The sequence below is a fragment of the Chroicocephalus ridibundus genome, chromosome 6 (assembly GCF_963924245.1).
Source record: "Chroicocephalus ridibundus chromosome 6, bChrRid1.1, whole genome shotgun sequence".
NCBI lineage: Eukaryota > Metazoa > Chordata > Aves > Charadriiformes > Laridae > Chroicocephalus > Chroicocephalus ridibundus.
The window spans coordinates 69724621-69751518 of record NC_086289.1 but is presented as its reverse complement, the minus strand read 5'-3'; the positions used below and the strand labels follow the sequence as shown (position 1 = coordinate 69751518).

The following is a 26898-nucleotide window of genomic DNA, read 5'->3' as shown; positions in this document are numbered from 1 at the left end:
TCAAAAGCCAGTACACACAAAGCAACTAGGGTATTTCATTAAATGCCGCATCTTTAAAAAGTAGTAGTTGAACATTGAAACCATCTTGAATGTTTCCCCAACCATCTTTTGGGAGCAAAGAACTAAGAATATAAGAACATTAAATTGAATGAGTCCTGTAGTTAAAGGTTTTGTAAACATTCTTACGTTGTAGATTGTTATGAGCTCCATAGAGAGTACTACCACCTGAGTCAAAGCAATACTTTTTTTTAACTGGAAATCATATATTTTTCTTTTCCTGAAATAGTATATTCCTTCTGCAAAAATGTTCTTATATTTTCCCCATATGTCAGTAAATTGTTTGACTTGGGGATTTTTTTTTTTCATTCTTTTTTGAATTACAAATTAAATGCAATTTTTACAGGGTTGTTTTTTTCCCCTGGCAAATCTCAGTTTTACCGCTTTGCCAGAAGAGTTAATCTTTTTTTCCTCCTCTGTTAGTTCTTAACTTTCTCTGCTTCTTTCAGAGCTGATGAACTTGAATTTGCGTACAATAGCCAAGCTCATTCACAATTTGAACTTATAACATTTATGACATGATTAAGCAAAAGGGAAAAAAAAAAACCAAACCCACAATGAAATAGCTCAGCAGCCCCATCACCTTACACTGTAGGTGCAACTCAGGAGCACGGAATGTAGTCCTGATGAGACTGTGATGCCTCCTGGAGCTATTGGAATCTGCCTTAATAACACTGGGTAAATGTCTACGTCTTGAAAATGTTTTACAACAAATTGCATTATAATTTTAAAAGAATTGCCTGTCACTATCACTGTCTATAATGACATGTCTCTCTGAAGACCCCTTGTAGTCAGCTTTCTGATTTGTCATACCACCTTCTAAGATGGCATTATTGCGGAAGGACTCATCGCATTATAATGTAACGAGGTGCCATTCTCATCAAGTTAAACTCTCATGCATCAGCATCTCTGGGAGATGATGAAGGCCGTTTACAGCTTCTCCCTGTGACCTTGGAAGAACCATCCTGTGCTTCTGCATATCCAAATTTCTGAGGACACTCTGAAACCTTTCCGAGGACAGTTTTAACAACTGCTTACATATATTACTGAGACAGACTAGGCAGAACTGTAAAGAAGTATTATCTTCTCAGGTTCTATCACAGCAGGTGTCACCTGTAGGAAAACTCTTCAAAAATGAAATTGCATAATGAAGGAAAGAGGCGGGGGGGAGGAGAAAGAAGTCTGCATAATTACACCGAGTGAGAACAATCAGCTAATCTTGGTGATAAGCAGAATTTGGAATGAAGCCAAATTGTTGGCCATGGAACAGCTTTAGTGTGCTGGTAGGTCACGTCTTCTGTCAGTAAAGGAGAGGTAAGCATAACCTTCATTCTTTTAATGTTCCTTTGCAGTCCTGCCCAAGGCTGGGAGCCGGGGAGGATGCTGAACTGCTCCAGCTGCAGTGAGGTGCGGCCTGAGCGGTGACTGGGAAAACTGCCTTGGATTTCTGAGGCTCTCTTCTCTCCCACCGTAAGCATGCAACTCGTGGAGAAATCTGTATGACTAACACTGCGATTGAATTAGAGATATGGAAGTTAAAGGTTTCTTTTAAAAGGGAAAGATGTATTACAAGGCTGTAAAAGGATGTAATGTTACCATTCTAGAGCCTTTTCTCTTTCCTCTTGTAACAATTTGACTAGCTGATGTTCCTTGCCCATTTTTCTCAGATCTGAGGACCCTATTAGTAAATACAAATCGATTTAAAATATATATGTCCCTCTGAATAGACCTTTTTACCAGCCCTTCCCTGTAATAAATCATATGCAGGTCCCAGGCAGGCACTAAAATATGCGTGCGGCGTTGGACGTGTCTTGTCCAATTTGTGTTAAAATTTAGAGACAAAAGCTACCTGGGCAGAGCATCCATTGGGCCAGGCTTTAGATGGACTTTTACAAGTTTTGCTGAAAGCAGGCTTTAACAGAGCACGAGATTCAACTTTAAGTATTGTTCTCATATCTCTGTAACTTGGATTTTTACTATATATATAATCAATCAAAGTCCCATGTAGCTATTTTTCGTCTATGATTTGACAAGCCGGCTAACATTAAGGTAGAAATGTTATTTATACCATGAGATGAGCTAAATAAATTGCTAGCCATTTGAAAGAAAGGTAGCCAAAAAAAATAAAAAGCTGTTATTACAGAAACTGCAAGCACAGTATATGATGATGGCTGTTGAAAAGAAAATGCAGGGAACAGGTGAAATTGTTCATGGTGTATATTATCAGGAAACAAATCTCATGCACTTTGAGTACAGCTATTACCGCTTGCACAAAATAGGTGATAAAGTGAAATATGATGAACTGTAGACCCATCAGCCTCCTGTCTAAAGCACATAACATCTCGCTTTCACCAAAGTAAATGGTACAATGTATTAATGGCGTTTAGTCAACCAAAAGAACCGGTGGACTTTCGGTCAGGTTCTCCAGTCAGTTTTATGCGATGAGTGAAATACTGTTTTCAAAAGTTTGAAGGAGACATATCTTGGCAATCCCTGGAAATAGCTTCTCTGCTAAGCTGTGCTGTGATTTATATGAATTAGGATCAGTCCTGCTTCACTGTGAAATTAAATAGTACTAGTCCCAAGATATTCGGGTAACTTTAATTCTTAATTTTCTTTTGATAGGTGTAGTAAGTACCTTTAAAAATGGAGCAGTCATTTGAATTTTTCACAGAAAGTACAATTATAGATTTTTCCCTCCTTTAGTCCTTAGTGCTTTTTTTTGCCTTTTCTTGTAATAAAAGCTGACTACTTCCTTTCTCCATTAAACATGCTGTGTATCTGCCTTTCAGATGAATTGTGCCACGCTTGTTTAAGCAAACGTGTAGAAAATCACCATCTGCAGCCTTGCTTTTCACTCACGAGTATTCCAAGAATCTCGTAGAAGGAAAGCTTGTAGCAGGTATATAATTAATACCAACCTATAGTAAGATTTATCATGTCTGGATGTGTGTGGGTTTGGGGGTTTTTGTTGTTTGGGTTTTTTTGGTTTGTTTTGTTACTATGGTTCGTTTGCTGTTGAGGGTTTTTTTTGGATGGGGGTGGATTCAGTAAAGAAACAACTGACAATGACACCCTTCAGAACTAATGAATTCTCTATAAGGATAAAATGCTGCATTTTTTTTAATAGTCTAATCATGTACAAATCCACCACTATATATCTCTGAGAGCACGTAAAAATAACTGAAACTGTGTCTTTGTACCATATTACAGAGACCTTGTGCTGTGTTGTGAGATTTTGTTCAACAGCAGGATTTGAAATAGAAACTGGAATGCTTTAAAAGTGTGAAAGATGAATTTTGTGTTGGTGGAAAATACATCAGGAATCATTAGCTTGTCTCTGATTCTCATTGGTGTATACATAACTTTTTTGACTATATAAGAAAGCCACAGTCAAATTGCATGTTTGGCACTAAGACAATCTGTGACAAAACAATTGGGAAGTGGCATTCTTCTTCAATTGTTTTAATGTCAATGTCATGAAGCAAATTGTACAAAGTCATATCTCGCCAAGTGATGAAGTCTGACATTCTGAGATACTCCAGTTTTCCAAAGCCATACCTACAGGAGAAGGCAGAAACTTTCAGAAGTCCTTGAAGGAATGCTTCTCTTTCTTGGAAGAACAGCCATCAAGTTCAGGCTATGTCTTTAATTTATACTTTGGATCATGGATGCAGTTCAAGGGTTTATTCTTGTAGGTTTTCATGGTATCATTTTCAAAGCCAGATATCATTATAAACAGTTTGGGGTTTATTTTTTTTTTAATTAAACTTTGTGCATAAATCCAAAAAAACCTGGAGAAGCTTTTTTAGCTAAATATAACCAAAAGCTAGATTTAATCCTGTTACTAATTGTGATGATAAAATGTAAGGCTCGAAGGACGTACAAAAAGCCAGTGAGTTTGTCCTCTTTGTCCAAGGCAGGATCAGCTTTCCCAGCATATTTCTGATGAATGTTTATTGAATCTCTGTCCCGTTGGGACTTCCCCTGGGATCTCTGTGCATGCCAGAGAAGAGACTGGCTCCTCAAGTACCTCTCTTACATGCAGTGCCACAAACAGCTGTTATGATCAGCATAGCAATAACCCCATATCTTCACGAACCTCTCATTAATTCACAGAGCTGATCTTTTTGAGTCGTCCGAGATACTCAGAAATGTAGGTTGCATTGAATATTCCTAGATATAAACTTCAGAACGTATTTTCTGACAGTCAGCATTATGTACTCGACTATATAAGGAAAACGATGCTGAATGCCTGATTTAACTAAAGTTTGTCTGCTTTTGCATCTGAAGGTAGAAAGTCTTTCCACCTTTGTGACCTGCTCACCAGGGACAAAGACTATCCCAGCTAACATGATTAAATAATTTTGGAGTTATAAGTCTGAGAACTTTACAGCTCATTGGAAAACATTTTGTGAGTAGAAAATGATATTATCTTTATGAAAAAAATCACTTCCCTTGCTATCTCTGTCACCCCACACCAAAGAAAAAACAAGGGGAGAGCAGCATCGATAAACTGCTGTGAAACTTGAATAGCCTAGAGATGGATTAAAACTCCTCATAAAGAGCGCTTCATCTTCTGTACTCTATCTTGAGATGCAGCTGGGAAAGAAATGTTCTCTTTGAAGCCTTCGTGAAAATGGCAGGTTTCAAATAATCTGTAATTACCTAAAATGTCATGATCTAACACATGTGTTTTCTACAATTTTCAAAGCAAAGGGCAGACCCAAGATGAACAAACAGGTTTAGTCAAGAAAGAAATGCTATCTGCAAGATCGGGTTTAATTATAGTACTCTGTTGTGAGGAAGTTTTCCACTGGAAGGATTTAATGTTTGATACTTTTAGCAATATCCTCAGCATTGAGGGCACTTTTTTTTTTTTTTTTTTTAATGTAAAGGAGCGAGATTATTACCAGCAATGAGTTAGCAAATACAAAAGCTTCTGCCGCTAATAACAGAGAAGTAATCTGTTGTCACTCATTTGTTCTGTAAACACTATAGAAACACATATTTCTTTACAGAACAGTTAGCAAAGCACAGGTTAATTTTTACTAGAATAAAGGACAGCTACAGTTTGGGGGTTTTTTTGTTTATTTATTATTTCTGTTAAACTCCCTGCATACAAAGACTTTTCTGAACCTGTTACATTACACACAATAAATCACTATCCCACGGTCTTTATATAGGAACAAATTAAAATAACTATGAATACCGCACCTGGTTATTTAAATTAGTAAAGTTTTAATGGTCATCTACCGAAGTGTGCTAGAAAGGACTAGAAGAACAAGGGGAAAAAAAGTCTCAAGTGAAGGGGGTATCCAGCACCTTGTACACATAGCTAAGAAAATTAAAGTCAAGGTGAATTTGTGGCTCGAATTCAAATAGGATATAGTTTCCTGTTATTCACCAAGTGGTCATTATTATAGGAGTATTTGCACTCATTTTTGCAGTCCTGCAAGATTTGTGAAATACAGTACTTAAAAATGTCTGAGGTGATATTTTTCATCTGTCTGAAATGCAATAGGGGTTTTTCATAGGGCAGAAGCAACTAGCAGCCGTCAGGGCCATAGGTGCATCCCTAACTTGGAGGTTATCTAATGAATCATTGCTAATACTTTCTCCAAGGGTTTGGTAGCCTTGGAAGGTTTCATAGCAGAAATTGTTCTTTTTGTGAGATACAGTGAGATCACAGCGCTGGGTAACATAAATAATTGTATGTCAGGTTTGCATCTAGCCCTCTCATAATCCATGGCTATTTGGACACTGAGGAAGGATACAATTTATAACAATATATCAGCTCTGTTTCTGCAAACAAGTGAGTATTAAGCTCCCATTCTGTATTTGCTCAATTTGCTTGGCTTCAGACTGGAGTGAGGAACCTGTTATAAAACACCTGTAATAGCCGTCTGGTAAATAGCATAATTTGTTACATAGCAGATAGAGGAAAAAGGGAGGTTTATGGTGGAGAGCTATATCAATAAGTGCTTTGGTTTCAATCACAAGTGCATCGCTTTTTTATTTCTTCACATAAGGTGATAATGAAGAATGATGACCTCATGTCTAGACCTAAGCTTTTAACTTTGTTGCAGCTCTGGGGGCTTTAATGTTTTTCAAAAAGTAATCAATCAAGTGCCAAAAACTGTCTGGCTAATTACCTCTGAGACTTTCTAAAACTCTCCATTCTTTCCTCATAGAGATGTAGTATTTATAAATTGCTTTTTTGAAGCACAAACTAGGCTCCTCTCCACCTTTCTTTCCTTCTGCTCTGTACCTGTGGAAGTGCTAATGTTGTGAATCTCAGCATTTAACAGTGTTCTTTCTGCCTGAGATTACCATCAATGTTTCCTCCTGAACATTGCATGGAATCACAGAATCATAGAACGTGTTGGGTTGGAAGGGACCTCTAAAGGCCATCTCGTCCAACCCCCCCTGCAGTCAGCAGGGCCGTCTTTAACTAGATCAGGTTGCTCAGAGCCTCATCAAGCCCAGCCTTGAATGTCTCCAGGGATGGGGCCTCCACCGCCTCTCTGGACAACCTGGGCCAGCGTCTCACCACCCTCAGTGTAAAGAACTTCTTCCTTATGTCTCATCTAAACCTGCCCTGCTCTGGTTTAAACCATTGCCCCTTGTCCTATCGCTACATGCCCTTGCAAACAGCACCCCCCCAGCTTCCCTGTAGGCCCCCTTTAGGTACCGCCCTCCATAGCCATGTAACAAAAGCATGGGTGAGCCAATGAATATGTGAACAGTTTATGGTGCGCATATAGAAAGTCTTTATATAAATCATTAACGCGATGCAAGGTAAAAGATAGTCTCCATAGGAGATCTAATGTGACATTGGAGAACACAAAGAATTTCTGGTTGCTCTATTTCAAAACTCAGTACGCAAAACCTGTTGGACTTTTAGTTCTCTTCCAAACAAAAGAGATTTTGTAATGTCAGGATATTTTATAGAACTGATGTAGGAAGCAGTACTTAAAATTTTATACAGAGACTAGCTGTTTCTTCCTGTTTATGAGTTTTGAATTTTCAGCTGCTTGTCAAACTACTGGGCTGTACAACTGCATCTACTTTACTTTTTTTTTTTTTTTTTTTTTTTTAACCACAAGGTATTTATTGCACCAGGCTCTTGGAGCTGAATTTTTGTGTAGTCCTGCAAAGACTGAACATTAAACAGGTCATAGGATAATTCAGATTGGAAGGCACCCAAGGAGGACGTTTAGTCCAAACTCTTGCTTAGAACAATTAGTGTACGCATTTTTTTCTCAGTGTAAATATTAGTAGGAAAATTCAGATATTTCTATTTTTTCCAAACTCAACACTCTACAAACAGTTCTGAAATAGCAACAGTGAGTGGTAAAAAACCCCTGAGCTTTCTTTTGTGTTATTTAATAGATGTAATACTGTTTGTGACAGCGAAACTTAAAATTATGAAAAGTTTGAATTTTATCATTAATTTAAATACAATGAAGTAAACACACAGTATGTAATCATATGAGCTTGTTTTTTTCTGGGTAAACTGTAGTATAACTCCAATGTTCTTAGAACATCAACAAAATCAGGAAATGATTGCAACTGGCATTTATAATAAGCACCAGTTATGGTTGATGTATGAGATAATTATAATGCTTTGCAGGAAAATCTAATAAATCCCAGAACAGTTACTCTGTAAAATCTATTTTTATGGAAATTAGGGTGTGAATATTGCATCTATTACAGCAAGAGGGCTATACAGGCAATTCTGACAGCCTCAATCAAAAGCAGTGTCCACTCCTGAAAGGTAATTGTATCTGAAGTTTTGCACACACAAAATAACAGGTGTTCTGTTTTCTGAAGTGAACGGTTTAATATTAAAATATGAAAATATTCATCATTTGCACAGCTTGATGAATTTCTACAACAGACATGCACCTGTTTTGACACAGAGGTTAAAAGACTGAATACATTGTCGTTGATGTAGTTTAATATTTTGGGAATCAGTAGTTACCAAGAGTTCTAGTTTGGGTTAAACTTCTGATCCATGTAGGATCCCAAGGCTAAATAAGGCTTTGGATGCATACGGTTGTGTCAGATATGAGTCACAATGAGCAAGACCCTAATTTTACTTCTTGTTTTTAGAAGAGGTTAGTAAACTAGCATTGCTGCTGATTTATGCAGCCCAAGGATGCAAAGCTTGTTCTCAGTCTTCCATTTGCAATTCTTTAACTTTTATGGATATGAAAAGCAAAAGACAGAATATCCTCTAGAGAGCTGACAGATGATTGTGAGAATAACCTGTCATTCCTAATCTTGGTTTTAAAGTGTTTCTTGAATGCTTCAGGTCCTTTTTGCCTGGGAATGCTCTTCAAGTTTTCATCTCTAAAAGATGATAGAAAGCTATTAATATGACTTTATGCTTGTCTGAGTTCCCCAAGGACAAGCTTTCAGTACTAGATATCTAAGATAGGCGTCTGTGATCCATTTTGCATCAACTAGGACTGCATTTCAACATTTGCAGGAGATATAACCAGTAGGTAACTTGATGCTGATGCCTAATTTTAAGTACTGTCGCAAACATTTCTGGAAAACATCCCAGTTCTCAAAAAGTCACATAAACATGCGCTTAACCTTGGACATAAGATTCCTCTGAAAGCCATGCAACTAGTGAATCGCTCACGTACTTCCTGGAGTCAGAGTTGATTTAGAAACTTAGAAGCAGATCGTGTGAATTAGATAAATCTCCATCTTGAGAACAGTCAATAATCTGCCATTTTAGCTACTACAGTCATAATTTTTATCACCGACATGTTAGGACTTCTTAAAGTGAAGACGAGTAGAAAATAGCCTGCAAGAAAGAACACTGGCAGACAGAACAACTTCTTCGGCAATCTGCTTGCTGTTGTGTTAGTAGATGTGCCACTAGAAATAAGCTGCACCTACACTTTCAAGTAATATTTCTAGTTGATCCCAGTTGCTCAACTTGCAACGTATTTTCTTCCTCTTTAAAAATTTTTCAATTCAGCCATCTCACCCCAAAAATTTCTTATTCACACAGTTAAGTCAGGGGTCCTAGACTCCCTCACACGATAGCAACATTTTTATCCTATCAAAGAAAGAAGTAGAATCATAAAACTTAATGTGAAACTTTAATAAATCTTTGCATAAGATCCTCAGGTTTTGATTCAGAGAAGCTGACATGCTCTCTTCACTCAGGTCTTGAAGGCATTAATTCCCTTTGAGTCAATTCTCTAAGCCTTTTGTTAGAGTTCCACTTCTGTACCTGCTTCTTTGAGGAAAGCCATTTCCCTACAGAATAAGAAATTTCCAAATGAGAAGCGATATGAATCTTTGAGGAGCCAAGTGACTACGACATGAAAACAAGATAATGGGATATATTTTATCTGGATTGAGAAGCATCTGCCAAGTACATCTCAGAGGAGCTGTCTGCTAAGAAGAGTTTAGAATAGATTGTTTACCCCATTAAATATCAGCAGAAACTCTACTTTTGCATTGATTTCCTCCATCTATATTCTCAGCTGGGAAAGCACAAAAAGATTTGAGAGAGAAACAAGAAAATATTATGGAGTGATGCAGCAACTGGAGGGAAAATTAGGCCTGCATTAGTAAGAGTATCAAATTCTTTGCTGTCCTGTTTTTATATTCTCCTGGTATTTTTCCTACACAGTGTTTATAATTAAAGTGAAGGATTAGGGTCTAGATACAAAGCGTGTTGCTACTACCGGGAAATCTTTTCTCAACAAGGTTGAAATCCAGCCCATAAATATAGCTTTACCCAAGAAGGGAAATAAAGACCCAGGCAGTGCTTGGGTTTGGGGTGGGGTTTTTAATTTCTCTGTTTGTTTTGGTTTTGTTGTGGGTGGGGTTGGTTGTTGGTTTTTCGTTGTTGTTAATAACATAGATCCCCAGATTCCCAGATCCCAGTTGAACATCGATTAACTTGACAGATCAATAAAATCAGGCACATGCTTAACTATCTTGATAAACTGAGGCCTTAGTTGATAGTAGGAACTCCTAAGGGCATGTGAGAAGAAATTAAAGCTGGGGCATTCCAAAGAGCAATATCCTGATATTAGCATAAGGTCTACATAGAAAATATTGATGAGAACCTGGTAAAAGAAACGGGGTTACTTTTAAATTTCTTAATTAAATTTTTAATTTATTTCCATTCAAAGAGTTTAACTCTTTTTTTTCTTCAAGAGCCTTTTGAAAAGTTCATACAACCACTACAGAATTAAAACAGTATGCTTTAGCATACATTATCTCAAAGATATTATTTTAGCATGAACAGCTTTTAAAACTTAATCACCTAACCGGCACGCATTCCTAATTGATCTCTCCCTCTAGGACAGCTACATTTTCTTGACCTTTTAATAACTGATGGCTTTGGAGAAAAGATTGTTCAGACAGCTTCTTAAAAGTCAAAAGAAGACCTGAGGTATATTTGCAAGATCTGAAAAAGACATACCTAAAGCAAGTTGTGGCCTTGGGAAGTTATGATTTCCTTGTTCTTCCCACATGTTGCAGTAACTCCTCCAAGGACAGAAGTTGGAGACTGGGATCGGCTGAATTGTTCTGCATTTGAGAAGGTCATTTGGGAGATGTCAGTGACCTACTGCTCCCTCTATATGTGAGTGCGGGTTATTTCATTTAAATATTTTTAAAGAGAAGACGAAGTCTGTGTCTATTTCAAGTTCAGGTATCTACAGCTGCTAAACACGTATGCAGGAACAAGTAGATGGTAAAGTCTTTTCCCTGCACTGTGTCTTGTACTAAACCCTGTCAAACTGTTAATTTTCAGATCTTTACTACAAGAGCTTGTAAATTAAGAGATGTTTTTCTTCAAGATCTTCTTTTAGTTATCTTTAATTAGCTTCATTGTCACACTCTGCATGCGTATTCTGTATATTATCTAGGTTTAACTCTAAATTTACACTGTATGGATAATGCTTTTTAAAAAAATTATTTAGTTTTTAGAAATTGCTTCAGCAAAGTTGCTGTTGCTTCTGCCAGGGGTGATGTGGCCCCATGAGGGGAGGTTAGGATTGGGTAACATCTGCACTGCCTACTTTCTTCTTGCTTACGCACCCAAGGGCAGCTGTCTCTTCTAGCAGCCAGTCATGTATGTAATTGTGGCTCCACCTGGTTGAAGCCTCTTGCTTAAAGGGTTGTAGTATTGACAAGTTTGTGTCCTGCTGTGTGGCAGGCAGAATTTTTCCGCCGTTCTGAGAAATATGAAAGCCCATATTCTATACTTTATTGTTTGAGCTTTATACTGATATGACTCTACCATCTTCAGCAGCAGTATCTTAATGCTAGAGCGGACTGACATGATGAAAATTCAGGCTGGGTTTTCAACTAGGAAAAGAGTTTCTGATGAGCTCCGTCATAGATATGCTGCTTCACTTTTAAAAGTTTGGTTTGTCCCTTCTGTATGTTGCATCTGCTTTCTATGTTGCAGAAAGAACTTGTTTATAATTGCACTTAGTTTTGCCTGGCATATGTCTGGGGAAGTTCACTTGCCAGAAAAACTGTATGAAATATTTTTCTTTGTACCAAATGTAAACAAGTTTCAGAGGTGCATATTCTCTATGGTAGCAAATACCGTTTTATATAGTTGCAAGGCTGTGCATGTGATGTAGAAGATCAGGACTTTTGAAGTGAAGACCTATTTACATCTTCCTTGGATGTCTGTTGTCCCAAATCTTCTACTCTTGACTGAACTCTGACAACTGATAATAGCTGAGGCAATGAGCCTATGCTCTTGACCGGGTAGGCAATACTTTATCCTGTACTAGAGATAATGTCTGGAAGCCTTGTGAAAAATTGTATGAACGAAGCAGTGAAGTGGCCCCAAAGACCTTTTTTGATTTGTCTCCTATTGAAATACATAACAACCCCAAAAGATTTTCTTAGTAGTTTTAGCCAGCAATTATAATAGAAAGGTGTTCATTGGTTTCAGAGGGGTTTTGATTAGACATAGGGAAGATTGCATATAAAATATAGAGAATGTTTAAAAAGAAGCCTGAACGTAATGTTTATGTTCAATTTTGAAAATCTATCCTGGAGGGTGAATGGAGAAATTATAGTCCAGAAGAGATGACAAATACAAAACAATAGTTTAAATGTTCAATGACCTCAAGAAGTCATTGCTTAAAGGACCATGTCGGTCAAGAGAAAAACTAACTTGAGTGGAATGTTAATTATGTGATTCCTCTTGTAAGACTCTGGTTTTCTTTGTTTCACTGTGATATTAGTACAATTTTGCACAAGCTGGAGGTCAACAGTTATTCCGTTTCAAGTAGAAGACAGGATATTAGATTAATTTAACTGGAAGGAACTAAAGATATGGGAACTCTTTCAAGAGAATGGAAGTTTGATAATGAAAGATCTTGGGTTTACTATTGATTCATGAAAAAAAAATCAAAATAATTTTTGCAATAGCCTAGAGCCAATGGCAAATGTTAATAATGAGCGTGACCAATTTATTTCAAGAACAACTAATGGGAAGGGGGGAAGATGTTCAAAATCTTCCATATTCACTGCAGGATTGGAAGGAATAACAGTTACATGATTTGTTTCAGTTGGCTTGCCTGACAACTGGGTCACCAACTTGGAACTGAAATCTATTATTGTGACTAATCTGAGCCAGCAGCAGCGTTCAGAAGTTCAACAGTAACAACGAGCCCCAGTTTTACATTCAAGAAAATCTAAGTATCATGGGACAAAGGCAAAAGTTACCCGTGGACATATAGAAAGAATGACTGAAGCCATTCTGAACTGTCAAACAGGCGAGCAAAACGGCGCCTAAGAGACAGTAAACTCAGCTGCTTTGAAAATCACAAGAAAGTCACGCAAAATGTAAGGCAAAGTGAAAGGTCAATAAGTAAGCATATAGCTACGGTTTGAAACGACTTGTGGATGACATTGAAAATAGCAACATAGGTTTACATTTCTTGCAAATGTCTTTATGGTGTATAGAAATGCATCAGTTAGCGTGCTTAGCTACTACCAATGATGTTATTTATCTGAAGTTGTAATTAATTCTGAGAACGTATTGAAAATGCTAACAAGCATTTGACTGTTGGCTTTCCGTTGTTTTCCTGTCTGTGCAAACACTGCGTTTGTGCAGCGAGCAAACCTCTGCTGCTGTGTGGCAACTCGGTGCCGTCCAGTGTGTTCCTGAATACATCTGCTGAGCCATAAGCAGAATGTACAAGGTATGTTGAGATCCATTATTCTTCTTTTGTTTATACACACACTGCACACAAGAACAAATTTAACTGCACTTAAAAGAAATATACTGAAATGAAATTGAACTGACTTCTTAAAATTATGTCCTGCCTAATCAGGATACCGCTATACACGCACTCACGCTTCTTCGATATATTTCCTATGGAGATTTCACATTGCTGTGATGTTAGCTATATACAATGAATTTATTCTGTGTTTGAAATACATTCGCAATGCTGTAGTCATTTATTTTGACAACACAGTCATCACAAAGCAACAGGGCATGTAAGTTCTTTGCTCGAAGGGCACTTGGGATTGAATGTTTGACTTCCCCTCTGAAAACGCAGCTGAATTAAACACCCGAAAGGTGACAGTTTTATCAGCTTAAGTGAAGAAGCAGTTCTTGGAGTGCTGAGAACTTCACGAGAAGTTTTAGTGTTCTTGTTTTGATTTCACCAAAACAATGAGCCCTTCAGAAACTGCTGAATACACTAAGTCAATAAACATACTTCATTATTAAACTGTTTGGTATATCCTTGCTCAAACACCTTAAATATGTAGATTTTGTATACTTGAAACCCAACAAGAAATGCTATCCCATTTTTGTATCTCCATAAGTCACTTTCACTGAATTACAGGAGACTTCAAGGTGATTTAGAGAAAATATTGACTTGACTAACTACCTAAAAGTTGGTTGTCTAATTATCCAAAAGCTTTTCAGGTTCCTGGAGAAGTTTAATAACTGCAAACCATCTGACTGTGACAAAAATAAGGTAAAATTGGGATAACATTAGCCCCAGTCTGGTCCCATAACCGGCTCATCAGGCCAGTTAAACAGGAGCACAACCTTCTGTAGTCCCTTGGTGTACATAATGCTGGGATGTGCATAAACCTGGGATGGGGTTGCATTAAAAGATGAGATTCAAATTTAGACCCATGATGCAGAGTAAAATTCTAATCTCTTAGGGATGCACTAGATCTTTGGGGGATTTGTGCTATTGAGGGAATAATGAGAGACCCCCATCCAGAAAACTCGCCTGCTCAGGTGCCAGGTGGTAAGTGGTTTGTCCATGAAACTCCCACAGAAATTCTTCTACTCTTACATGACTGCTTTCAGGCCCGTTCACTCTGCAAAGGATCTGATAGTTGATTATCTTAAGAAAGAGGTAGATTCATCGGTTATTTTGCTTGAAAAAAAAAACTGTTAAATTGATTAGGAGCCTTCAAAAATGGAGTTTAGTAACTTCACAAGTTTTAAAAGCCAAATTTTTCCAAACCCATGTGTATAAAAGGCCTTAGGCATTAAAGAAATGGCAATGGTTACACCAAAGCAGAGTTGTGTTTTCTCATACATCAAATAGCATCGCTAATTATTTCATTTGAGAAGTACTTCCTTTTGATGAGATTTTTCAGAACAAAAGTTTTCTTAAGTGTAATAATTTGTATACATAATACATCTTAGGAGGAATGGCAGATCACAAAGTGATGGAGGCAACTTAAGCTTCATCAACTCATTATGCAGGAACAGAGAGTGGGAGATGCTGAGATATGAAACAGAATGGGAAATTACACCAGCAGAACAGTGGCTTATATTTCGCTCTTTACAATACATAATTACTTTCTAGTACATCTGTGTATTGTGTGGTGTCCACTTTGATACTCTTCCCTCTCTAAAAACATGAAATCTCGTCTTCCTTCCATTGAAGTCCAGGGCAAAACTTCTGCTAGTTCAGTGGGGGCAGAACAGAGACCATGATTTCCTCTTCCCCACGGAAAATGCACTGGGATTATTTGCCATATTGGCAGTTCAAAAGCATTGTTCAGAAGACAGACTATTCACATGGTGTCAAGTGAAAAGTTTTCGAGAGAGTTCAGTTGTGAATTATATAACCGAGGAAACTGTCTGTGGAAAGCTAATTGTGAATCGCTAAAGCATTTTAATTCTTTTTTTTTGAGGATGGCCAAAAGTTCGCATCTCTGTATGAATTTATTTTTAGCTCTGCTTTTTTTTCCTGACCTGACTCACCAGTGGTCTGGTAAAGATTTGCAGCTTTTTTCATGTCACAAAGGAGGAAATGTTATGTCCTCTCGTATTTACATGTTGGTAATGAGGAAATGCTTATAAATTTTTCAGCTTTGTTGCTAAGTTCTTGTGTGAAGTTTTGTGAAAATCCGGCTTTGGTTTGGATCTTTCAAAACCAGACTTCCTGCATTTGACTATTTAAACTCAAATATCTGTGTGCATAATCTCTCTCCTCTTAAATTTCTATACAAACAATCAGAGTTGGGTTGTGAGGAGAAGAGTAATTTGATTAGGTCTTACTGATTTAGGTACAAGTCGTGCCATACATCAGCCCACTGAAAAAGGAAAAAGATGGAATTTCATCTAGAGTTAACAACTTTATTGGTATTGTATGTATTACGCTTATCCACTTCATTATTTTTTATTCAGAAGTTTCACATTTATGTCTAATCTTTACGTTGATCAAATTTCTAACATCATAGATCATAACATACACTTTAACGTGTAGATGTAAATTATCTCTCTTCCTTCAAACGCCCTGTCCATGATCTTTTATCATTAAAAATATATTTTAGGGTTGCAGAGTAAATAATTTGCAAAGATTAAAAAAAAAATAAATAATTGCTTTCGGTAATCTTGCCTTTAATCAAAAAATCCATTTTAGTAGAAGTACTGTTGATTAAATTCACTTAAAACAAAAAGCCAGATACTCAAAGGATCTTAATACTGTTCACACAGAAACTACTCAAATATTGCAAGTAATAATTGGATAACGAAACTTTATATGTTCTGCGCTTCTGAAAGGTCATTAAGAGATAAGTAATACACAGGTAAGAGGCAGAAACAGTTGACATATCACATCTTGACTCCTGAGGGGAATTGACGCACAGGGCTCTAGAAACGACACGCTATTTAGTTTGCGTGACCACAGGACATAAATTCACAAAATAAGTAGGACAAATTCCCACCTCAGTGCTACCAAAGTAAAGCTGGAATATCCCAGCTGACTGCGGAGGAACAGCTCTGAAGTGACAGTACAAGAACGAAGAAGAGATTTTTGTTGGGTGCCGGGAGTTTTTTGGCATACTGAAGTTCTGGGAGAGAAAACGCATCCGATGGGGTAAGGTGAAGAGGCTCCGGTCTTCACTTCCACCAGCTGGTCCAGCCACTGAGGGCTCAGGATCACCACCCCCAAAAGAGATTCCAGCAGGACCAGCACCTTGTAAAACCAGCACGAAAGCAGAAGATAAAACAATCTCAGGCCACAGGAGCCGGGAATCTGTCAAGAGCAGCCTACGGACCTCTTGCAGGGACGGCCACCTAAAAGCTGAGCACCTTAACTTACAGCAGTGCCCGTGGCCTTGGCCATGTAAGTACTGTTAGTGTACGGAGCGAATAAAAGTGTGCAAATGGTAATTATATAGCCCATAGTACACATGGATCTTATTGTATTCCTGCACTCTGTCTCTGCTTACCAACAACTATGACTAACCGCTACAGCAATAGCAATAATTGGCAAAAAAAACCCAACACAAAACCACACCACAACCTCTAAATAGAAAAATAACATATATTATTCTTTTGTTTAGACCTCTTAAACTCCAGTGGGAATGACTGGGAGTAAATGAAGACAGAATGTCACCCACAGTTTCTGCAGGAGATTGCTTCCCACACTGGCGTGAGTGCTTGGACATTCAGAAGAAATTGTATGCACTGAAAATACAACTACTTGTGTCAAAAGAACCTATCAATTTTGTACAAAAAAATTAAAATTATTAAGAGCCAGGTTATACCCTGGATCAGTAAGTATAGTTCCTGTTGACATCGTATTCATCCCTAGCAGCAGGAACCTACAGTATTACGTTCCATAGCTGTGTTTCACTAATCATTTTTATTAAAATGGTATTTGCAAAGAACTGCATGTTTCACAACATGCAGTCTATCTAGGACTCTTACTAATTTGCTGTATTCTATTTGTCTTAAGATTTTATAAATCCGTTTGACATTTTCAGACATTTTACCTGGCGGTTTTCCTTAAGATCTTGTTTCCCCCCCGCCCCACGTTTTGGCATGTGGTGACATGGATGGCAAGGACTGGGAACAGTGATGCTGGTCATGATGAGGAAACTCAGCAGTATTGTTTTTCTCTTTCCTTGTTCCCCCTTTTCTATTACGCATGGTGCGATTTTTACCTACTGATCTTTGCCTCGGTCTTTGTTCACTTCGATAAAACCAAGACTTTCAGCTTCTGGAGTTTTGGGGGGATGACTCTGCAATTCATCCTAAATCCCTGCCGAGTTGTTTGGGGCTGGAAGACACATGCTGCGCATGGTGTTCCTTAGACTTTCAATATCCTCTTTTACGGCAGGTGGGGAGGAGGGGAAAAAAAAAAAGTGAATGTGACAGTGAAGAGTGGAGAGGCACAGAAGTGCAGTGCTCAAGAGGAGACTGGGAAGGACTGGACTTTCCTGGTTCGGGCAGCTGGTACCGTGCTTTGGGTTTCCATCTAAGAGACAAAAGGTAGATTTGAATAAGGAAAGAAGATCCGTCACACATTTGCAGAAGTGAAAGGCTGCCGTGTTGTAACAGACCACTGTAGAGGATAATTCATGCCACTGTAAATTATCAGTGCTATGTGAAGTTATCGGTCACAAGTGACTCTGGGGCTCCTTGGCTTTCCTCAGTCTATAGGTAAAAGTTGTTTATATAGAATTGCTGTTAGGAGGCAGATGTGAGATCTGTTCTTCATATAGGTCTCGTCCATGATTAATATGTGGTTATTGTCTGAAGCCTACAGAAGATAATAACTTTTTTTGAAAATGATGGTGTTAATAATTATGCCACCTCTGGATTGCATCAGAGTATCAGACCCCGCTGTCCTTTGTGAGCTTTGACACAGTATGAATAGCTGAAAACACTTTAAACATAGGTAGGTGGATTCTTACGCAGAAATACAAAGAGAAAATATTTCTAACTCCCTCCTTCAAAACTGAACACCTTTCAGTTTTTCATTTACTATCAAAGGCCTAAATACTTCTATGAACATTCATATTTTGCCAGATATATCTTATTTTAAGAAGGGTAGAAAGAAAAATAGCGCTTCCAGCAGGGTTTGGTTTAAGAGAAAAGGGATTTTTTTCATTTTTAATTCAGATCTGTTGCTTTATTCCTTTTATTCCTTTTCCCTGCTAAGCTTTATCTCATTAAAGAAATTAAAGACCTAACTTTCTTTTGATTATGATAGAGGAATAGAATATCTGAACAGTCAGATTATGGAAAAAAATAAGTTTGCTGATGTAAAGTTGTATGATTCAGATCAGGTATTAGGGTTTTTTTAATTGACTTCCTTTATGGCAACTATGTAGTGAGAAAATTGTATAAAGTTTATTTATAAATAGAGTAAACTAAATTTTAAAGTTTCATTTTGAATAAAAATCTACAAATCTAGAAATTTCAGGAATAGTCTTCTGAATGCGACTCACGACAGGAGGAAAGAGAGGAATTAGAAATGCCGGTCTGCTCCCGGGGGGGCTGATAACGTTTGTATAGATCCATTGCGGTGTAAGACTTTCCATGAAAGATTTCCTATGGTCAGAAAAGCGATAGAAGTAATCACGGACGAGAAGGGAAGATATGGGACTCCAAGGCTGCCTTTGCCTCAGATGGACACTCTGCAACCTGGAGGCTCTCTCGGGTGCCCGGGGTAACCTAATATTCCCCAGCAACCACAGCGAGAAAAGCCCTTTGCCTGCACTTCTGCAAACCCCTGGTGCTAAATGACTTCCAGTTGTGTTTTGCTCACACGATTTTTTTTTCCAAGACAAAGGCTTTGCTTCAGAAATGACCTGATCTTTTTTTTCTTTTTTGCCCCCCCTACTTATCTTTATGTGTGGGGTATGTTGACTCTGATAAAGCAATTTCATTTTAAATGAAGAAAAATTAGAAACTAGTAAACTTCAGCATATTAACAGACAGTGTGAAGGGCTAAACCAGATGAAGGCAGAGTGAATAGAAATTCAAACCAGTAGGCGCTTGTTGTCTTGATTGTTAATAAAAGATTATTTTTCTAATGTGAGCATCTGGCTTCTCCAAAGAAAAGTGTCAGATGAAGAAAATGATGGAGGGGAGGGAGTGCGATCCTCGTCACTTAACCACACAGAGCAGGTGCACTGTCATGTTATTCTTGGTTTTTACTCCTACCAGCAGATTTTGTCAGGTGGTTTATTGTGTCTATTTGGGGTATTTCCCATCATCTCCTCCTCTTGATTAGAAGTATGTTTCTGGTAGGAAGAGCTTGTAAGAAAAAAAGAACAGCCTTAAGAGATCTTTAAAAAGTCAATGAGCCTTCAAGATGACAGCCCGAGTGTCGGCAGTGCCCGCTCGTGGTGACGATTTTAGCAGAGGGAAGGGGAAAAGGCCACTCCGCTTTTGTGACAGATGTCAAACGTCAGCGACGGCCAAAGAGCAACTCGGATAACAGGAGTGAGACAAGGCTTAGCAGATTACCTGCAATATCTTTATTTCCTACATCTTTATGGCAGTTTTATTTTCACAGTGCAGGGGTGGATGTAGCTCCGAAGGAGAGGAAAAAAAAGTCCAGCCGATTCCCCATTTGCAGCTGACAGCTGATCAACAGGCAGGCAGCACAGCAGCGGCATTCGTTAATATGAATCACGTGTTGGTGTGACGCTGGCTTAAATTTGTTGTAATGGAGTTAGAAATATTTTACTGAACAGAACTTTAAAAGTGTAATTGCATGACAGAAAACAAATCTAATCATGAGGAGAAGCAGCTCAAGAACCCTTTGCAGTTTCAAACAGGGAGACGAGGTAGAAGGGACTGGCAATTTGATCTTTATGACGATAAGGATTTATGCTAGAACTAGCACTCCTGTTTCCTTGAATTAGCCAGATTTCCCAAAGCATACAGTACCCGGCTGAAATAAAAGTAGATTCTGCAAAGAACTTCAAAATAAAGTGCTGAAATGTCTCTTCAACAACAAAAGGAGTTGTTTAATGCACTGCTCCCTTTGTCCCCCCCAACAAATATTGTGCCCGCGTTTGTGAGACAGAGAAATAGATTCAGCCCTTCCTTAATTTACAGAGAAATCCAGCTTTGCTTTTTCTTGCCGAACAACATAGCTCTGCCTGCATTCGCAGTGTTATGTAGAGTAGACATCTTTAGGATATAATGAGGAAGACAAAACTGTGTATCTGATTTTGAGAGGTGCTGGTGCTGTAAGCCAGACTAACCGGTACTGCCCGGCTCCTGTGACCTGAACAGGCAAAACAGCATCTCATTATTTTCCCTTAATTGCTCAAATAAGTCTATGGTCATTTGGCACCACCAGAGCAGCAGAGAGAAGCCAGAATGTAAAGGCAGCCCTATATCTTGACGTGATAAAGTATGTAATACCTTTTCTCATCCGGCTGTACTTGAGTCCTCTTTACACAACTCAGTTGACTGTTTAGATATATTTGAAAGCAGCAAAAGTGAGGTATTTTTCCAGTTCCGTTCTTCCCAAACATGATAATCTTGTTTACATAAGCACCATTTGAATTTACAGACAAATAAACCTTGAAAGAAGATTCATAAGACTCTGGGTGTGTTGCAAGTTCCAGTGATGCCAAAGTGTAATGATAAAATTTGGAATAACATTAAATGTAGAATGAATGCTGGTATTCTAATGCAAATTTGAAGCTGATTAGCATTACTAGTTTTAATAATATTAATAGCAACAATGTGGGATTAAATAAAGTGATATTGTTATCTGGGTTCTATGGAAAAGTTCCTTTTTTATTATTTTCTGATTGTAATTTTGTATAAATTCAGAATCTCTTCACATTCCCCCATAGCAGAACACTTGCTCAGACCCTTCCCTTACTCTTGCATTATTTTTCAGTACAATTTCTGAGCGAACTTGCTTGGGAAAGTGTAATAGAACTACATAAATGCCTCCATGGAAGAAATTGTGTATAAAAACTGTATAAATTAAAGGTAAGAATTTCATAATTAATTTCGTTCCTGCTTTTTCTTAAACCTCTTGTTAGAAGTAAATGTTTCAAAGCACTAAGAAGCAAGATGCACAATTTATCTGTTTCTGATAGATTCCATATAAGCTTTTAAGAGACTTTTTTTACTAGATAAGTACAACTTAAAACATTTGCAGTTTTATCACCTTTTATCACCTCTATCAATGTTCTCATTATGCACCAAAAATTATAAGAATGAACTTGATTTCACATTCTGACATATGAAAATGGTCAATGAGTGACGTGACTGCCTTAATGCATTCATTGTAAAATAAACATTCAAGGTTATTTATACTTCTATCACATTTAGGAAGAAATTCATCACTGCATGAAGCAACACAAAAAGTCGGGGCCTCCCCCTTTAACTCTTGAGTAACAAATTGTTTTAACTAGATTACTAACAATTATGAGTCATGACATGAACTTAAGAGTTTAATGTCGCTATTTAATCACACGTGGACCGTACCCACCAAACAGCATTATGACTCATTTTATCACCGTTTCATCGTTTATCCCGCAAGGATAATACTATACAAAAAGAGCAATGAAACGCAATAGATAAATTCAGCTCACTTATGCTTCTTTGTATCTTCCAGCCACCACAGCAATTGCACTTTGTAACAGCAAGTCCTCTACTTTCTTCAAAGACAAAACTTGTCTATGTTGAAAATACAGTCGGTAAGTACATCGGCGTAAATGGATAAAGCCATTAAGTGTAGCTTAGTTAAGTATTTTAAATTAAATCTATTTGGGAAAGATTCTGGAAAACGGTGAAGGCAATAATCAGATTTATGTTTGTAAAAATGACAAATGACAAAAAGCATTAAACAGCATGTAAGTAAAACAAAAGAAGTAATTAGCTTAGTCAAGCAGGTGAATGAGAGATAGGCAGTGGAGTGCCTAGTAGGCAACCCATTGAGACAAAAATTTATTAATTCAAATTTCTAAGTATCTAGATTGCTTTGTTAAGCGGAATGGAAAATTAATTAAAAAAAATGAAAACAGTCATGACATTTAACTCCATTCAAACTGAAAATGTGGTGAATGAATCAGACATTCTGGGAAAATAAGAAGAGGAGAAAGTTCAATACTAAACAGGTAAAAATTAAGTACGGAATTAATGTTTTTCAGCCTCTTGAGTATTTCCAGAGTGATACATCTCATCAGAGGTCTACCTTTTGTAGTTTGTCTTGGTCTCTACCTAATGGCTTAATCACAGAAAAATAATCTTTCTCTTTTCTTAGTTTTCCGCTTCATTTACTGATCATCTTCAACAAGGCAGGGTTGTGAAAAAAATTATCATGGAACTACAAATTTGAACATCCTGGGGAAAATTTTCAGAGCAGGAATGTACATTTCTCCTTGAAATTAAAATTCTCCCTTCACCATAGGCCCGTAAGCACTTTTGTCATAGTGTTAACAGGGTCTCTGATTTGCTTTCTTCTGCCGTCTTAACATACTTCATGTATTTAATGTAGACTGTCTAAATACAGAGTCTTTTACATAAAAGGCTGCCAGAGATACTGAAGAATGTTTGTGTGTCAGGCTGCTATTTCACATATAACCAGAATTTTATATACTTTATATATATATATATGTAAATATATATATCATTTATTATATTATAACATATATGCTTGGTATAAAATATTTAGCTTATATTTTATCCAATATTCTATTATATTGTATTTACTATAATGTAAAATTATAAAATATTTTATATATATAAAAAACCATAGTATATAATTCTAAACATATTAGGAAATTGGACCATCTACATGAAGAGTTCCCATGCCCAGAATCATGGTTACAGTGCTCCATCCCATATTCTGGGAAGTCATGGGAGTCCTTTTATCCAACATAGACCATGTTGAAGCCAAAGAAAGGTGAGACGTGACCCTCGCTGTAATTAAGGAAGCATCTATTTCCTTTAATCTCCTGATACTTAACACGGACAATTGGCTTGTAGAACCACTTTAATTCATTCTGGAAAGCCAAATTCCCTGGGAAGGCAGTTCTAAGTACCTTAAAAAATTCCAGAGTAGGAAGATCGAGATCGCTTTCCATTCTCAGTGTTAAGCGTATACTTTTGTGTGAGGCTGATGGGAAACACCAATGGACTAATCCTGCTCCCTTGTTCACTCTCGCTACTGTTCTGGCAAGTCAACCCATTACAGCCAGCGGGACTATTCCACACGCGCAAAGAAATACTTACTGTGAGTAACTGGGACAGAAAAGGCCCCTAGTGGCTGTGCTAAGAAACCTATTTAAAAAGTAGTTAGCGTTGGGCCAGGAGGAGTGCGCCAGAAAAATCCCATACTTCCAGCTAGAAATGTGCCAGACCCTGAGCTCAAAGGTCTGTAAATATTCTTATCACGCATGCTTAAGAAAGCATCCTGCATTTTTCACGAAACTTTAATTTATTTATAACTAATCACAAGGCTAGATTCCCTTTCCAAGTTCACTTCAGCGTACAGTCATATGCAGGTATAGAAACAGAAGTTATAGGCACAAATACTGAAAGGTGGTTTTTTTAATTACTTATGAAGAATATTTTATATGTTTGTATTTAATGTTATTGTTTTTGAAGAAATAACCAAGATAAAATGGACTAACACTGCCATGTATGCTTGATGAAGTAGACAGTGGAAATGAAAATAATTTGGGAAAACCATACATAAGATCAGAACTTGGTTTTTGTTCAGAAGTTACAAATAAACAAATAGGAGGAGATACTGAAAAGATGTTTCACGTGTATGTGGAGGCTTTTGAGTTCAACCAGTGGGGGTGAGTGTGGTTTTTAGGGTTTTTTGAGTTTTTTTTTTTGTTTGTTTGTTTGTTTTTAACTTTGCACTAGCTTTTGATCCCAAGTCATGTCTGTGAATAATCAGAGAGGAAAATGGCTTCCACCATACAAGTGATGTTAGCCTAGTTTTCCTCTGGGAATAAGGAAGGCAACCATTCAAGCCTTAGTGGGAACGGCGGGGGATTACACTGTTTTTCAGAAAGCTGCTTCTCCGCCGCATTAACCCCAGCCGTGTTTCCTAACAGAAGGAGAATGGGACCTACTAGAGGAAGTGCTGCTGCTTTGCATACTTTGTGAGCCCTCTGGTGCTCCTCAGTGCTTTGTAGATTAAAAACCAGAAGACATTTAGATTGTATTTATAACTGAGCGGCATGTTATGTATCATTAATAAATACAGGGTATTTACTTCGCTGTGCCATATATTTTCGTCATATAAGACATATTTGAGATACGTGGTTAGAAACCCTCCTTTATGTCCTACCTAAAACAGCAGCACTGCACCTGGTGGAAATCCTTACCTGGCAGAAAATAGTACCGGACAGTGAGTTTTCCTCAAAATACCCTTGTGGTTGTCCACATATTTTGTAACTACTCCAATCCTCAACAAGTTTTGGTTCAGACTGACTTATTTTTCTGAACGTAAAAACACAAGGATAGAGTCTATTTTTTTGAAAATAAACCTTGTTTCTTTAGAGGTGTTGTTGGGTTTCCCAAAAAGATATTAACTCTGGTTTGGCTTAATATTGATAGATATTTTTCTAGGAGTTCAATATCGAGTTAACTGTTCAAAGTTTGAGAGGAAAAAAAGGTAACGTACTGCACCCTTTTGGTCACAGGGAAACCTTCTGGGAAAGTCTGAGAGAGGAGAACCCATTGATCCTGTTTCTCTGTGATGAACAGGTCAGTGAAGAGCTGCGGTTTTGAGCTGCATTTCTGACCATTCGGGTGATGTTTGTCATTGAAGATGAACATTTAGCCACAGGGTGAAGTTTTACTGTACATTTTCTAATGTTAGCCTGTAGAAAAGCATTTTATTTTTAAGTCACTGTGCTCAATTGCACTTTAATGACAATGACAGCTAATTCTGATCTCATTTTTGCAATTGCATTTGCATTCGCATTTGCGTTTACATTTGCGAGGAAATGCAATTGCATTTCTTTCAGTGACATGCCAGGAAAAATATATGACTGCTGCAGCACTTGCAAACAATCCACAATGAATAATTCACTGAGTGAGTTCAGAGTCGGTTTCTCAACATGGAATCATCATGAGCAGATTATAATTTCCTCGAATGTATTCATGATTAGACTGAACTTTGGCGAGTTCCTTTCCTTTGTGGATTAGCTGTCAGCAATTAACTGCATGCCTGATTCTTGATATTTAGCATTTGAGGTGTGTTAATTCGTGGTGATGGGCTTTTATTGAATGCTTCGTTTTCTGCATGTCTCCAAAGGGATCAGCTGGAAGACGGCACGGAGAAAAGTTTATTAAACAAATATGGGACTTTGTGAATAAGGAAGGTGGTTTTTTTTTTTTTTCGGAAGAAAATATTTCCCTCTTAACTAGAGCAGAACCAGACATCTGTTATGCAAAATAAAGAAGATTGTTTTCTATTAGAAACGAGGGAACGTTCACGGAGCGCTGAGGAGCCATCAGGGCAAATAAGGAAATGTGCCAGGAAGCGCAGACACACGAGGAGCGGTGCGCTGAGCCCGGCAGACTTCGTCTCTGGCAACAAAAGATGGTGGTATCTTACTTCTTCTTAAGCAAAACATCTTAAAAATGACACAAATTAAGAGGAATAACTGAAATATCTGTAAAATAAGGTGGGCTGCACTTCCATACCCATTTTTAGTGTATCGAAGCCAGCACTGGCTCTGAGTTTAATAAGAATTGATGCGATTCTCACATTAACATTTCCACTGCTATTTTGGAAAAGCAAAAGTAAAGTCCTGCTGTGACAATATTTAATTTGTACTAGTGTGTTTATGTTTTAATCATACATCTTCCTTTGCATCTCCTTCTATGGTCAAGCTTTCTTCAATCCTAACAGAAATAGTTATTAGAGTCATTACACTATGTTTTATTTACTATACTAACATTTTAAAACTCTATGCCAAAAATAATTTGGTCTTATCTTTCACTTGGGATTCAGTTGAATTCTCTTCAGCCTATGTCTAGCTGAATTCTGTCTTGATAATACAATTTATCAGATTCTGTGAAATAAGTGTTGCCTTTTAAAAGACATGCTGCTGCTGTTTACATCATTTCTTTTCACTTGCTGAAGATCACATGCATTTATTTTCCTTCTTCTCTGTGATTTACTTTCTCTGATTCTACTCTGGTATTGCTTTCCTCATGTATGAAAAACTCAGTAAAATGGCTGAAACATTTCAGAAACAGAAACACCGGGGAACAAAAGATTCGCAGCTTCTGAAGCGCGGGCTCCGTTGCAGAACAGTCGTGATCTCTGTCGTGATCTGCTCCATAACTCCGCTGCGTGGGTGGCTGTGATTTTTTTTCCCCTTTGTGTTCCCTGACTCACAGAGTATTTGATAAAGTGTGCGGAGGAAGAGGAGAAGCGAGGGCGCAGAATAGCCATTAAAGCTCTGCTTGTACTGCAATGAAATGCAAGTTCTTCCGTAAGAAATATGTCCTGAGCAAAGCAGGTGGGTTAAGACCCAGCCATGCACAACCCCCCCTGCGCGTACAATGGATTATGAAAGTCTTTCCATGATAAATGTGTTGTG

The 26898-nt window shown here is 37.7% G+C and overlaps 1 long non-coding RNA gene across 1 annotated transcript; it reads left to right on the top strand.

Moving 5' to 3' along the window:
• Positions 1 to 1244: 1244 nt before the first annotated feature.
• Positions 1245 to 26063, top strand: LOC134517689 (uncharacterized). Its single transcript, XR_010071711.1, has 9 exons — positions 1245 to 1371; positions 2850 to 2959; positions 10582 to 10684; positions 13187 to 13274; positions 16900 to 16988; positions 21213 to 21307; positions 21939 to 22020; positions 24985 to 25048; positions 25602 to 26063. It is a non-coding gene; the product is annotated as an uncharacterized LOC134517689 (long non-coding RNA).
• Positions 26064 to 26898: the final 835 nt, after the last annotated feature.